The sequence below is a fragment of the Panulirus ornatus genome, chromosome 34 (genome assembly GCF_036320965.1).
Source record: "Panulirus ornatus isolate Po-2019 chromosome 34, ASM3632096v1, whole genome shotgun sequence".
In the NCBI taxonomy this organism is placed as follows: domain Eukaryota; kingdom Metazoa; phylum Arthropoda; class Malacostraca; order Decapoda; family Palinuridae; genus Panulirus; species Panulirus ornatus.
This window is the reverse complement of record NC_092257.1, coordinates 11,179,379-11,195,894: the sequence shown is the minus strand read 5'-3', so window position 1 is coordinate 11,195,894 and position 16,516 is coordinate 11,179,379. Positions and strand designations below refer to the sequence as shown.

Below are 16,516 nucleotides of genomic sequence, written 5' to 3'. Positions count from 1 at the left end.
ATTTTGTGTGATCGGGGCCTGAACATGCAGGAGGGTGAAAGGAGGGCAAGAAATAGAGTGAATTGGAGTCATGTGGTATACAGGGGTTGACGTGCTGTCAGTGGATTGAAGCAAGGCATGTGAAGCGTCTGGGGTAAACCATGGAAAGCTGTGTAGGTATGTATATTTGCGTGTGTGGACGTGTGTATGTACATGTGTATGGGGGGGGGGGGGGTTGGGCCATTTCTTTCGTCTGTTTCCTTGCGCTACCTCGCAAACGCGGGAGACAGCGACAAAGTATAAAAAAAAAAAAAAATATATATATACATACACAGACATATACATATATACACATGTACATATCCATACTTGCTGCCTTCATCCATTTACGTCGCCACCCCGTCACACATGAAAATGGGCACACCCCTCCCCCCGCGCGAGGTAACGCATGGAAAAGACAACAAAGGCCACATTCATTCACACTCAGTCTCCAGCTGTCATGTGTAATGCAATGAAAGCACAGCTATCTTTCCACATCCTGGCCCCACAATACTTTCTATGGTTTACACCAGACGTTTCACATTCCCTGGTTCAATCCATTGACAGCACATCCACACCGGTATACCACATCATTCCAATTTATTCCTTGCACACCTTTCACCCTCCTGTATGTATAGGCCCCGATCACTCAAAATCTTTTTCACTCCATCCTTCCACCTCCGATTTTGGTCTCCCACTTCTCGTTCCCTTCACCTCTGACACATATATCCTATTTGTCAATCTTTCCTCACTCTTCTCTCCATGTGACCAAACCATTTCAATACACCCTTTTCTGCTCTCTCAACCACACTCTTTTTATTACCACACATCTCTCTCACCCTTTCATTACTTACTCGATCAAACCACCTCACACCACATATTGTCCTCAAACATCCAGTAATCCTATCAGTCTATATTCCCTGAACACAGTGGTAGGTTTCTTGAGCACGAAGGTACGGTCCTTGAGCACGATGGCATGTTCTTTAAGCACGCGGTAAGGACAGCACGGTCCTTGAGCACGACGGTACGACTCTTTGGTGTTATGGCATTGGTATTTGACCTCCTAAAAATCACTACCCATGCCATCATACTCACAGCTCGTACCATCGTGCTCAAGGACCATACCGTCGTGCTCATGAGGCTGGTGAGCACTTCCCGTAGCTGGCCGTTCCTTCAGTAGGGGCGACGACTGCGCGTGTGTTGGAAGAAGCTCCTATCAACAGTGTATCTATTGGTGCAGAGGTGAACGAGTGGTTTAGGGTCAGGCTGGGGGTAATGGGGTGTGTAATGTCCCTGTGGGAACGTCGTATGTTACAGAGGAAGCTGTGAACTCGGGAGACCTTGCCATGCAGCCTCACTGCAGGTGTACGCTTGAAAAAGCTTTGCGTGAGCGGAAGTTGAGGACGACGTCTACAGAAGGTACCACAGTTTTGACTGAGCCGTCAGAGGGACTCAAAAAAACAATCTGTAAAAGATATAACGTCAGAATGAAGCAGGCTGGTAAATGTGGGAGGTGATAGGAGGAAATTGGACATAGTTGAGAAAAGAATGAGTAAGAGAGTGTATAGAATGGTAGGGCATGAGGGAGGTCCGGCAGAATTCTGGGAACACTTTTGATTGGGTGTGGAGGTTTAGATGGTTGCAAAGTTGTAAGCGGTTAAACAGTAGAAACTGACTGGCATGGCGTTGACAGGATTCACAAGCCTTTGTGCTGGTGCTGGAATTTGAAACTTTATGAATTGTTTACACCTGAGGCGGATTATCTCCGTGAAACATGCTGTGTACTGTAAAGTCTGATTAAATCATCTGAACTCCTACTAAAGTACGAGTTACCTGTCATAGAATTATTAGGGACTTTTATGATCGTCAAATTGTCATATATATTCTCCCCTATCCCCAGGGATAGCGGAGAAAGAATACTTCCCACGTATTCCCTGCATGTCGTAGAAGGCGACTAAAAGGGGAGAGAGCGAGGGGGTTGGAGATCCTCCCCTCTCGGTTTTGATTTTCCAAAAGAAGGAACAGAGAAGGGAGCCAAGTGAGGACATTCCCTCAAAGGCTAAGTCCTCTGTTTTTAACGATATCTCGCTAACATTCAATGTGATAACACTTGGGTTATCTTGTTTCACTAGCATTAACTTTCTTTTTATAAAGATATCAAATCTTATGATCGAAATCACGCTGGGACATACATAGATGTTTATAATTCAACCCCAGTGCTCAAAATATCAACATAAAAACAGCGGGGCGTAAATACCCTGTCTCTGGTGGTGAAAGGCATCATCACATCAACTACAAATTAGAATTCTTCTCCAGGTGAGAACGTAGTTAAAGCTGTTTATAAATCTACTTGTGTGTTAGGATTAACTACGTGGCTATGGCATCCGTTAACCTCTACTTAAACTTGTAGATGAGTTGCTAAGTTGTGGAAAGGTAATCTGAGTTCACCCTCTGGACTAGTGGCTTAATTCCGCTTCGTATTTATGAGATGAAAGAGATGGAGTTTTGTTCAGGGTGTGCAGTGGTGAATTTTAAATGTTGTACTTAACCTGAATTACTATATGTCAGCTCATACACCAACCTACTAAAAAGAACATAAGTGTGGTGATTTGCTACATTGCCATAGTAGTCGGGAGGATATGCTCCTCAAATGTTATTTCATAAAAATATTAAGCTATACTTATTCTACATAAAAAATTGTGTTAAGACAAATGGTAGAAGCTGCGCATTCTCTATTCATATAATTTTCTTAGAGCTATAGTGATCTGTTTAATGACTAGGATACAAACACTTTAATTGTTCCGCCTGCCGTAACAGTTGCCAGTCATGGACCTTAATCATGTTTCCCTCGTGAGAGATGGCAAAGGTTATGATGATGTGTGCTACTCCTGCACAGCGTGGGGCGCTGGATGGGATGCAGAGGATATATGATGAGAAATTGAGACTGTGGTCTGTGTAGCCGTAGAACAGTCAGACACGAACATACACAGACAAACTTGTCCTTACGATATTAAGTTCACCTTGAATACCTCACGTTTAAACAATATATATACTTGCTTGCAGACGCCAGTATATTCCTGCATCACGTGTTCTTTCGTGATTAATCTGCATATATGCATACATGTGCAGATAAGCTTCGAACTATGTGACATCGGGGTCTTGTCTCTGAACTCTTTCCTTTTGGCTTTCCTCTCTCATATCTAGCTTCCTATTTGGTGTTTGTTTACGGAAATGCTTATGTAACATCCTCTCCCTATTCTTTACCTGTCTCCTGCGCTCGTCATCAACAGTATCATTACTCCAACAAACACCAAAACGCTCTCATAAGCTGACATCTCGACATCGCATTCCTCAACTTTATTCAAATACTTTCCAGCTTCTCTTGCTCGATCTACGTCTTGTCGCATTAAATGCAGCCGGGGACAAGATATCCAGCAAGGCAGACGGAATCTAGTCAAGTGTAAAGCTTATATGAAACCTAATTTCCATTTATTTCTCATTCTGAAATTTCTCACAGCTTTACCACCTCCTCCGATGTCTTTATAAGTTCACCGTTCAACACAATACACATGCCTAGTATTAGCGTAACATTTAATCTAACTTGAAAACCCCATATTATAGAAATCGCTCAGCCCATCCTTAAGAAACTAGAAGTCCTGTTCGGTTGGCAGAAACTCTACAAACATTTGTTCCGAGTAAGCTAAGGTTTGATTCGTCCTTGTATGAAGTTTTCCTCTTACATCTGGGAGGTTCTTAGCTCAACATACCTGACACAGTCTACAACAGTCCGAGTTCTACAGTTTTCCAACTCTGACTGACGTCAGGCCTTGACCCACTTGTCTTATGTCGCAATGTTGTTTCCGTTTAACGTTTCTCGACATCACGTCCGTTTCTGCTTTCCAGAAGTGGGTGCTTGTGTGCCCCTGCATTTGCTAGACCACATAATACTCGGCAAGCAGCCGTGTCCCATGATTATTGTGTGTCCACTAGCAGCTTAATAGTAGACCACTGTGATGTCTGGTGTTTCCCTTCACCTCTAAACTATGATCTTCTCTTTCTGAAAGGGCATTTTTTTTTTTCAATTCTGCTGCAACTCTTCGACTACTCTCTTCATACTTGTTTACCTTCTCAGCTCTTTTTATGTTTCATTATAGGCCTGGCCAGAGTGAGGACTTCTTACCGTGACCTGAAGCCTTGACACAGAAAAGAAAAGAAATCCAGCTGTGTCCCTGTATCCGGCTGCACTTAAGTATCCTATTTCATCACCCGGGTATATTCCGGTATCCGGATATCATCAGTATTCCAGCCTCGATGTCCAGCCATGACTCAAGTGAACCGAGGAACACCGGTGTTGAAAGGTACATACCAGTAGTTGTCCTCCAGACCGGTATCAACAGCCGGTGAGGACAGTTTTCCTTGCTCATCTCACTCCTACTGTGAGATGACCCCATGACAGTAGTGTGTTCTGACCAAACGACACTCATACATTATTCTCCACGGGCTCTGGAGTGTTGTGCATTGCTCGTGATTTTAAGGGTCAAGATAGATTAAGCTGTGGACAACCTTCTGTCTACATATATGTCCGTTTCTGTCTTTCTCGCTCACTTAGGGCAGTCTGGTGATGTATCACTTAGGGTTGTGGGCGGTGCCCATGCAGTCCATGTGACAATTTAGATCTCGTCTTCTGCCACTAAGAAATATTTCGATAACAGATGCACCTAGAACAGGAACTGCCACTTCAGTCAAACTTTTTGTGGGATAGTGAGTGTGGAGCAGGAGGGAGGAGTAGGGTTGTGGGGGAAGCCCTTCAGTCGTTATATCTTACCTCGGACTTGCTGTTCATCATCCTTCCGAGAAAAGAATATTTTTTACCGTTAGTGGAGGCAGTCGACAAGAGGCGGTACTTGCGTTGCCTAATGTCCTGCCACAAGTTAACTATAGAGCCAAGGGAAAAAAAGCTAACGTTATCAATTAGACATCCTACCATGGTTGACTGTGCCCGTCATATATAACAAGAATTTCAACTTCCAATCACTCAGCACTCCTGAGTTATGACACTTGTTCAAAAAATGAATCTTGACTGTTAGTAGAATTTTTGATGTTACATTCCCCAGAATATACTCGATCACTTGATCACTTGAACCTTGATTACCTATTGTGCAAGTAGGAAGTTTGTCAGGAACAGTTCAAGAGTTATCTATCATATGGGCAGGTTGTCTCCACTTACAGACAAACAGACGTAGAGGATGACGACACAGTGTCCCACATACACTAAGTGTCGTGGCAGGACGTTAAAAAAACTAGTAACACAATAAGACCGGGAAATACCTCTTTGTAGTCAGGCTCAGAGCGTCCTTATGCAGCGTTGCCAATCTGGGGAGTTCTCGTTCTTATTTCTTTGCTCGTCCATAAAGGTAAGCTTAAACTTTGTACATGACATCGCTTAGAAATAACTTTCGGATACTTAATTTTGGTTACTTGAAACTATGCGGATATTCCAGAACATGAGAGAGAAACTGTAAATAATTGACAACATGAGATACAAGACAAAGGAGGAACCAGTTTTATACCAAGAAGAGCAACTCGGTTTCATCACAAGCTCCAGACGGCTAACGCCCGCGGGCCAACCTGGGGACATGTCCGGGAGGAAGGGGAGCTACCGTGACTGTAGAGGAGGTGGGTTAACGGTAATGTGTACTGGAGGAGAAGGAGGAGGAGATAAGTAAACTGGAGGGAAAGACATAAAACGAGGTAAGGATTCGTGAAGGCGGGGGTGGGGGTGGGGGTGTTTCCCGTCTGGCGAGCCTGGGAGGGGATGGGTGGGTTTCAGGCAGGGGGAGGGTCCTTACTTGAGGTCACTGGGGCATCTGAACCGTTATTCTCAAGGTCGTCTGCTGCCTCCCTCCTGTCTGCTGCGTTCCTTTTGTCTGCTGCCTTCCTCCTGTCTTCTGCCTTCCTCTTGTCTGCTGCCACCAACCCCCCTCTCTTGCCTTGCTGCATCCCTTTTGCCTGCTGCTTCCATCCTAGCAGCTGAATCCCTCCTACCTGCTGCATTTATTCTGCTTCCTGTCTCTCTCGTGGCTGATACTTTCTTCCCGTAACTTGCCTCCCTCTGCACACAAACACACATACCCAGGATTCATTTCTGTAGTCATTGCTCTTCTTCATCTAGATGGATGTCTTGTAGAAGGATTAGACTCCTACATGGACATGTTTGCAGATATGTTACATTCAAGAGGACTGCATTATTTTATAAGGGGACTTCGACAAACTGCAAAGTTGTTTATATACATAATTGATGATATCCATCCCGAATAAATGTAAAGAGGATGGGACACAGTGAAGGAAGGATGTGTTGCAATTATTATCTAGAAGTAAATAAGCTGCAGGAATCTTGTGAGAGCACTGGGAGTCGACGTCGTTCCTTACAGAGTCCTACTGTAAGAGAACAGTAATGGTGAGAAGGTGCTGACGAATATTAGAACAGCATTCAAATAGACAGATAAGGAAATATACGGAAAGCGTTTCGTATCCTGCATTATGTCAAAACTAAAATATGCTTCTGAGGTTCTGTCGCCATACTTCAAAAGGCACAGAGCAGTGACAGAGAAGGTAGGCAACTACGGGTTTCGACCCTGTTGTATTGACCCTTAATTTCTAGAGAAGCAGAGGGGATAACAGATATTACCAGAACTAATAATACAGATTCACAGGGTGAGGCTAACGGCCTTAGATTTGCTCACCAAGGAAGATCGAGGAGTAAAGGATGACCTTAAAGTTTTTAAACCGCTTTGATGACGCAGATAGAGTGAACAGTCCTCAGAAAGTGTCCGGGTTGAGTCCTGCCGGATTATAAAGAACCTGGGGGTTCCTGCGAATGAAAAAAGGTCCACCATCTCCGTAGAGTACAGTCCAGAGAGAGGACTTCAACCAACGCAAACCTTAGGTATTTCCAGACAGGCTGGGAAGGTCATATGTACAAAATTTTCAGGTTCTGTACGATAAAGTTTATATTAGGAAGATGTAAAGCGTACACGGGTTGGAATAAACTGGAGCGATATGGCATACAAGAGGCTACGTGTCGTCACTTTTAGGAAGATGTAAAGCGTACACGGGTTGGAATAAACTGGAGCGATGTGGCATACAAGAGGCTACGTGTCGTCAGTGGGCTGAACCGAATCATATGAAGCGGGCAGAGAAAGGTTTATGGGAATTGGCTGTGGAATGGGGGCTCTGGTTTCGGTTCATTATAACTGACATAGAAAGTGGAAGTACAGGAATGAGGTAAGTGCTCCTGAGTCCGTGGCGCTAACTTACGAACGCGGGAAACGGCGAATTGGTATGAAAAGAAATATATGTATACACTTGCTTCGGTATAATGTTCTGAACCATAAGGAAAGGGCGTGGATGCCCTGCAGCAGCAAGGTGAACGTGGAACCGGCCAAGCCTAGCTTTATTTAGCACTACACGTCCCGCTGATTTCCTCGGCCCCGCCCGGCTCTCGAGAGCTAGGCTTCCCGCTATCGTTGCAAATTAAGTTTTCTAATCAGTATTTTACGTCACTTAAATCAGTCTGTTTATTAAGCAATAATTAGATTATTTTGACAAATTCTGATGTTGTTCGGTTTATTTTCTTCTATACTGAATATGTATGAGAGTAATATCTCCCTTCATGTATCCTGTATGTGATCATAAGGAATTTATTATACAGCTTGTAATATTTCTCCAGGAAGTATTATGTCGTTTAATTGTTTTTTATTTGTGCTCATACATTCAAAGTTTTTTGTAATCATTAGTTCACTGTAAACGTTGTTTTGATAGGAACCGTTTCGTAAGGTGTCGGATATTTTACTAGCAAGTAAAAAATAATGTATGGCTGGCAGCTTGAAGGAGGCCAGCAGTAGTAGTCCAAGGGCAGCTCTTATGCCAGCGGCCGGTCAAGGATTTCGTATAACTAATTCATCGATCAGACCGAAGTTTCTGGATGATAACCACTGAATGGCTTTTGTGTTAGTCCTGGCAGCAGGCATCCAACCCTCACTAAATCACGATGGCACTGGGTGACTTGTCCTTCTCTCCAAGGAGCAATAAGTGAGAGAGTGGATGTGAGCAAGTGAGGCCATCGTTCGTGTTTTCCCGACTTCACTGTTAAAATAAGTGTTTTAAGACCGGAATAATGACAAAGAAATGCAACAAATGAAAATTAGGTATAAGAGAAGCTGGAATAAAGGGAAACAAGGAAGTGGAAACCCGCAGGTACAGATAACCGTTTCAACAGAGGAAGAGTAGGAAATCAAAAATCATGAACATTAGAGAACAAGATTATAGAATGAACAAGAAAACTCGCAGAGGTTGGTGTGATATGAAGCACAAGACAAGGGCTGGAGATACCAGAAGGTAGGAGAGAATCTTCAGGTGAAACAATTAAAAGCAACGAACGATACACCATACAGTAGAATTATGCAACAAAACCCAGGCGAAAAATAGCATCTCCATCATATACAAAACAGGGGAAAATGTCAAATACGTGGAGGTTATTTTGCCACCTCGTCCGCTTGTACGAGTCGAACATAATTTTGTCGTCGTCTTTCTTTTCGACCATATTTTCCTGTGCGCTTCCTACCTCTTGGTGTCGCTGAAGTTTCTAATCTTGGGTTAAGGAGCAGAGCACCATGGCTGGGGTCGGGTAAGGGTGACATGTTTCACTGTCTTAACCCAAACCTTTACCCAACGTCAAGATGGTGATGGATTTTTGCATTTAGTTTTGATCTTTTCGCTCGAGTTGACATTTGAAGTACCCTCGATGTTTGCAAAAAGCTTCTCTTCCATAGAATTCTCCGATAGCTCCAGTAACACTGAGGAAATAAAGTAAAACATTGATTCGCAAGCTTACAAGTACTGGCACAGGTGTCGACTAGACAGCAAAATAACCACTGCTTGGAGCAAGATATCCTTGAAAGAACACAGGAATGAGTTATTTAGGGGAAAAGAAGAGAACAGATGATACCCAGCATTATGAAGGAAAAAGAGAGACAGGGAGATGGTGGCAAGGAAACGAGAAGATCAATGAATCAGATGAAGCATACAAGACGGAACTCGGTCGGCAAGCTGAATACAGAATGGACAAGAACAGTCGGGAAATAAAAAGAATATTTATGAAATATGGAATCTTGGAGAAACCAGAGTAGATGATGTTGATGACAGTAGCAAGGAGAACAAAAGGACTTGGAATGTGGACCTAAAAGGTCAGGAGGCGAAGGTCAGAGACCAACGAAAGGTCACATGAGGTAGCTCCCCCCAATCACACTCACTGGGAATACCAAGGTGGAGGAGGCGGAGGAGGAAGCGCGAACGCACGTTGGATGAGGGTGGGGCAGCCAGAACGGCGTAACCTAAGGAGCAGTAGGCAAGAATGGTAAAGCTGGAGCATAAAGAGACACAAGAAAATAAGCTGATTAGAAAAATCACTTCATTTCTTGATCATCAGCTGCCGTTATACCTTCTATAATCAAGGCTTATCACACCAGGTTACCTACCATATGTGTTTGTATTTACCTGATTTCAGCTTTTTCCTAAACTTCCCCAAAAACAGATTGTGTAATGTAGGCAGTCTGCATCACAAGACCTTACCGTCACTACACCTCTGGGAACGTGGGACATCACGGTATCTGTGATGTTATCGCTGGAGGTAGCCTGTCAGTAACGAAGGCCCACCGAAAGGTTGGGCATCTCTTGAGGGAAATGCCGCGGGGCTCGAGGGTTCGACAGATAAAATTCTTTAATTTTCTATCATGTGGGCCTCAGCCTCCCTCCCTGGGGTCCGTGTGAGGCAATATGCCAACCCTTTCCAAGGGGCTGTGTCCGCTCCTGCGGCTACCATCAGAGCTGTGTTGCCAGACCCGTGTCCGGAAGTGCTCTACAGGATCTCGCATTTCTTCATTATTTCACGTGTACGAAACATTTCCCAATAATATATCTGTAAAGAGATATCGGAATGACAGTGTAAATAGACATCGAAATCTCTATACGCATTAACCCCTAACTTCTGAGCTAACCTTACCAAACGTATCTAAATCCGACCTTTCCAAACCTGACCGCGAAAGTTCAAGGACCACACAAAAGTCATTTCTAAACTCAAATTTATCGTCCGAACAGAAAGTTCCACCGAACACGACCTTGACCAGCCAGAAGAAATAGTTCTCTTCTTGGAGGGTCTGATATTTATCCTGCAGCCTTCATCAACTTATAAGAAATTTACTTTTACTTCGAAGGTTTCCAATCATCCAATTATCATAAAATGAGCAGAATACTCTGCTCTCAGTTAAAAGCTGTGATGTCAGCCTTATTGTTTTTTCTTTATATACAGGGATTTATTTGATACTATCAGTAGCTATAAACTAATGAAGACAAAAAAATGATCGTCTCCCTCTTCCTAGACTGGATGTTTGGTGACCCCGATAGCTTGATGCTCATCTTTACGACTCCTTATTATTTGAAGACTCCCAGTTTTTCCCAGCTTTTTACTGCAGGTTTTAATGTTATAGGGATACATGGTGTACATATGATGGTGCATAAAGGACACGTCATCTCCCGTATCCACGCGGAGGTACACAAGGATGTGCTCCCTAAGAAATGTGCGCCCATCTTGCTCAAACTTGCGGACGGCGCGCGTGTTCGTAATGCTTTATCGACGATTCACAATCCTTCAAACGGTTGTCGACCGTCTCGCGCCCTGGTAATTGCGGCTCGTTCAGCCGCTTGGACGTGGACGCATAAACATAAAAATGTTGTTAACAAACACAGTGGAAGTGGTCTGGCCAGTGGGGAAGTCTCGACGATCATGGCGGTGGTGTACGTGATGGGTAGACTGGTGTTTAGGTCTTGCTGCCCCAACTTGGATCAAATGTTCAAGAGAGCAAAGGCTGTTCATGAGTCTAATGCAACGCCAGTGTACTCACATGAATCTAGTCGATCGACTCCGTGAGTAAATCGAAATTTTGATGCCTTTTTGTCAGTTTATCAGAATGACTCTCATCGCGAGGCGCACTGTGGGGAAAATATGGCTTAGAAAAGGTCGCGTGTTTTTACACTGGAAATTGCACCTCCGGTTGTATGCTAGTAAATCGCTATTATACCTATTTGTAATGGTCGTGGTGAATGTTTGGTCTAATGTCACGATTCTCTCTATTATAGAGCCCACAGGTTGGTGGACTATTTCTGTGAACCGGTTTGATGTTCAGTGGTACGGACGCTAAACCATGCGAAGTTTTTTTTGAGAAATGGCTAAGAACTGCACACACGCTCCATGAAATAATATACTGCCCCAGGTCCACATCAAGCAAGTGTAAATTATAGTTGTAAACCATGTCTCGATCATACACTGACGACCAGAAGGATTCACAATATGCTGGAAATCAAACCAGCCGAGGTGGGAGGGTAGTAAACGTAGTGAGATGTTTGTTGCTCTGTGCTAGCGAGTGGCAGTCAACACGTCCTACACTACCAGGGCTAGACTGGGAACAACACCACCAGCAGACTCGTTCCAAGTGCAAGTTGTTGCACGATGGTCGCGTCGCTTCTGCTGGTTATGACTAAAATGTTTATTTTGGAACATAACCAACCCTTCCTAGATAAAATCAGGTGATGTTTGTCATATCCACAAACAAGTGAGTAGTTTCATTTTTCTAATTGTGAAAGTCTCTGAAAAGTGTTATGACTGATTTTTAACAGAGAAGGAGTCTGCGACACCTGACGGGGGTAGAGAGTGATAACCTAAGTTCGTCGTGCCACAAGCTTCGTGACCGACACATTATCGGTGTCCTACGATGCAGCTTGGATGAAATTCCCCTTTTCCCCCGGACACCTCGAGGATTGTCTGTATGTGATCCTAAACGTACAGGAACCCGATATTCCACGAAGCTGGTACGGAATCCATGATGTATGGTTAACAGTGAAACCTGAACCCACTCCAAACTTGTTAGCTGATCCTGGTGGCGGGACGCCATCTGTTTGATCTGTGTCCACCAGCTGCTCAATCTGATCAACTGTAGCGGTTGGTTACGGTAGGCGAGTTAAGAAATCCTTTTCTCCTGGGGTCTCCACTATGTGCTGTCGCCTCGTGTTGATATGCATATCAGTGAACACTACTGAGGGATATATATGCTCGTCCACGGTCGTGAAATACATAGATTATCTCGTTTCTGTAATGCTGACTGACGGTTTGTGTGTGTGTGTGTGTGTGTGTGTGTGTGTGTGTGTGTGTGTGTGTGTGTGTGTGTGTGTGTGTGTGTGTGCGTCAACGGACCATCACTAACATGTGTAGTGGTAATGAGGCGAATGAAAGCTTCCTGGACCTTATCAAGTTCCGCTGTGACTCTTTGAGGCATGAAAGCCCTCGACTACTCCTAGAAATACTCAGAAGATAATCAACCGTATTAAAGTGATAAGAAAAATTACAAAAAGAAAATCCTCTTCTGTGATTTCTCATATTCAGAAACCTGTTGCTGTAAAAATACCTGACACAGGAAAAGGTGAGGATTGTTAATTTCTCCCAAGGTAGACGGGGAAGGGAGAGGACCACGGCTACGATAGGTGACGCCTGGCAGGTGAGGCTGACTTATCCTCTCGACAGATCGTGGTATTTCATGTCACGGCTTAAAGAGGTGTTGGAGAAGGTAACCCGAGAGTTGAACATATGGTCACTTATAACAGTTAGTGACCTTTAGAGGTTACTTTTAGTGGGGTCTTTAGGGTACGACTTCGTCAAAATCGTCTGAGCGAAAAATAACGAATTTGTCTTGATTTAACTGTGGACTCAGGTCTGTAAAGGTTGACAGTTGATGACCTTGTGCGGAATGACCTAAGAGACGAGGTTCCTTGGTGCTGGAAAGGACTTCAGTACATATTTTTGTCCTGGGCCTCGACACCTAGAAAGCACATGCCTGAGTGTAACAAAAGTATTTCCTTTCTCAATTTCATTCCTTTGACTTTTTTTTTTTGTTTCTATTCTCTAATTAGCCTCGTTTCTGGTCGTTCCACTACAGTAGTAGTTGTTGCTGCAACTCTCACTTCTTGCTCTGTCTAGTGTGGTGCCCCTCACACAAGGATCTCCTCCACCACACACCATTAAAGACCTTTCTTCGTCCTCTTTTCGACCATCTTCCGTCCGCGATGATTCTGCTGCCGTGCCCTTCTACAGATCGCATTTTAGCCACTGAGGTGTCTGCTTGTGTTCAAGCCACTACGGCCTGGACTTGCGGCAAGAGCTTGTGGCTGCTACTGCTCAAAGTTTCTGTTTGAAGGCCAGCCATACGAAGATCAACTGTTATGATACCCCCGTCTTTCCTCGAACAGCGGAGCCGTGGAATTCCCTTCCTTCTGTCGTCTTTCTCGCTCCTGTAAAAGTCGTTATATAAACATCTAAGGAGATGAAAATAATTTCCACATTCTTATTCTCGTGATCTTCAGTTTTTCTTTCGTTCAAGATGGCCAACGGCTGGGTCGTGATTTCTGCCACTTTAATGTCGATTAATAAAAAAAAAAAAAAAAAAATTAGCGGCTCTTGACTGACGCCAGTTCGGGCGAGCGAACACCTTAGAGATTCACATCGTCTGACGTCGAGTTAGTCAAAGTGGGTAAGACCTGCTTGACTCAACCTTACCACCATGTTGTGATGTAGTTCCCTCCTGTCATACGGTTTCTTCACATTAATATAGGTATAGTTTTTTTTTTCACCTTTTAGAATCGTTTTGCTAATGACTTCTCATTTTTTCTTCTTACATTCTCAGTTTTCTCTCCAGTCGTTGGTTTTTCCCCTTGTACGATTTTCTCATTGTTTCCTTAATGTTGACCCTTCGCTTTTTTTTTTTATTTCATTCCCTTACTTTTCTTAGACCTATTCGTCTTCGCTTATTCTTATTCTCATTCATTTTCATACTTTTCTGAGGTTTTCTCTCTCCCATTCACACATGAGTTTCTCCACTATTCATTCACATATGATTATCCTTTATCTGCATCTACTAATATACATATTAATCATAAGTTTATCTAATCTACTTATCTATCTTGTTTTATCTATTTATTGTTAATGATATGTTATTTGTTTCCTGTTCTTACTGAGTGAGTGCGGTGTGGGTTGGGAGTCTGGCGTCCTCAAGGTCGGTCTCATGACCTTGTACTTGAAGTAATGAAGACGGTAATCCTCAACCTGACCTGCCGATGGCCCAGCAGGTTACAGGAAACTCCTGCCTGTTATTACCAGTGGGTAACGAGCCACCTGTAACCGTCTGTGATTGGTCACTTCCCACTCCTCGAGCACGTTAGTTTTTGTCGGGTACGTTCGCTGGATCCTGTACGGGATGGAAGGTATTACAGAAACAAACCACTTCTACATCTGGTTGACGCCAGGCTTATGAACAGATCATGAACCGTAGTGAAGGTTTAGGTACAAACGAACACATCTACGCTCTTCCCTTTAGACTCCGCCAAAGAAGCGTAGAAATCTCTGTATTTCGATAAGGATAAAGATCTTTTTCAATGAAGAAATAATGCCTCTTGATCTTTCTGTCTGGTCTACATCTGTAAATAATGCCTCTTGATCTTTCTGTCTGGTCTACATCTGTAAATAATGCCTCTTGATCTTTCTCTCTGGTCTACATCTGTAAATAATGTCTCTTGATCTTTCTGTCTGGTCTACATCTGCAAATAATGCCTCTTGATCTTTCTATCTGGTTTACATCTGTAAATAATGCCTCTTGACCTTTCTGTCTGGTCTACATCTGTAAATGTTGTAAATTGCATGAGTTGCCACATCAAGTATTCTTTCGTTTATCCTTTGTGGTACGGGTAGAGGGTACTTGCAGTCTTGGTGGTAGCCATCAGCTGATAGACGAGCAGAAGTCCTCCAGTGATGCTTGTCTGCTGGAGGATGTGATGTGTCAGGTCAGGACACTGGAGGATGTGCTGTGTCACTAGATCAAGACAGTGGCGGCTTTACTGTGTTGTTTACTTCGCCATATTAGAGAGAGTCGTGTTGTTTCTTACCAGCAGGGAGTGCAGTCTGCTGGAGTTTGTTGTATCACATTAGAGCTTCATAAAAATTATAACAGTAGACGAGAGAACTATGCTGGAAGCTCTCACTACTGCAAGAGTTTACTGTGTCGCAGTCTCAGACCACTGGCCACCTGAGAGGGCTGCTGGCCCACACCTCAACGCTGGGCGGCTCTGTGAAGGTATATGAAACTGTGGAGATAGATAGATAAATAAATAGATTAATAGATAGATAGATAGATAGATAGATAGATAGAGAGAGAGAGAGAGAGAGAGAGAGAGAGAGAGAGAGAGAGAGAGAGAGAGAGAGAGAGAGAGAGAGAGAGAGAGAGAGAGAGCACGGGGGCGGGAGAGTTGGGAGATTTCAACGCCGGAAGATAGTGATCCAGAACGCCGTTGGGCGGCGGCTGTTGCGCACCAGAGATTGTGACTCGCTAACATTCGTTGTGTATTTTGAACCCTCATCATCCTTTTCTGAGGTGATTTTCTAACATGTTTACTATAATGGCACGTCTTCTGACCCCTTGTGAGGCGCTTTATTTGCTTCTCATAAACCCGTTTTTCCTTTAACCAATATTTTTTTTCCATCTTGTGATATATTGTCATGCCTTGTACCAGCTCTGTATATAGATATAAGATTGTTTACACAGAGAGAGATAAAACAACAAGGGAATAAGCAAGATGAGCAGTTAGTCTATGCGAGGTGTGTGTGTATGGTGGGAAGAAATCATGAGGAATGAGTCTGGATCAGAGTTGTTCAAGGTGGCCTGGTTGGGAACTGGTGAGGTGGTATGGATACGTAGGACGAGTGACGAGTTGTAGTCACCGATGAGGAGGTACGACGGTGCTGCTGAAGACGTTAAGGATGATGAGAGCAGAACAGGTTCAGTGAGTGAAGTGTTACATGTTAAGGGGTCTCCATAGAGGTCTTGCCAGAGGAGGAACTGCATCATCTAGACGTCTGTTTGTATGTCTGAGGACACGACTGAGGAGTTTCACCTGAAGAGCTGACTGACTAATAAGGGTTAATGAATATAAATTTCTTTGCTGGTGTGAAAGATATTGTTCACTTTGTGACACGAGATACACACACACACACACACACACACACACACACACACACACACACACACACACACACACACACACACACACAAAACAAACAAACAGATAAACGGACTGACAGATAATCACACACACACACTGAGAAAGTGACGTGTGAATAGGACTCGTGGGTTGACAATGCCTCGCTTATCACACCAGTACCACATCAGGAGAGCTTTACTGGAGGTGAACTATTTCTTGGTCAGTGCTGACGTTGCCTTCAAGAACACTGACAAGGAGACGTAAGCAAGCGAACCGAGCTGCAGGCATGTGACAACAGCCATTGGCCATAGGGTATAGCCATGAACTTTATCACAGCTTAGTTCCCGAGTCGAACTGACAGTAA

General features: G+C 43.8%; 1 protein-coding gene across 1 annotated transcript in view; it reads left to right on the top strand.

The window, feature by feature from the left end:
• LOC139759825 (uncharacterized) overlaps positions 1-16,516 on the top strand; it is a 155,291-nt gene that overhangs the window by 7,331 nt on the left and 131,444 nt on the right. Inside the window, exon 2 of the mRNA XM_071682316.1 lies at positions 4,173-4,376. The gene's annotated coding sequence lies outside the window, so the exon portion shown is untranslated. The remainder of the gene's footprint in view (positions 1-4,172; positions 4,377-16,516) is intronic.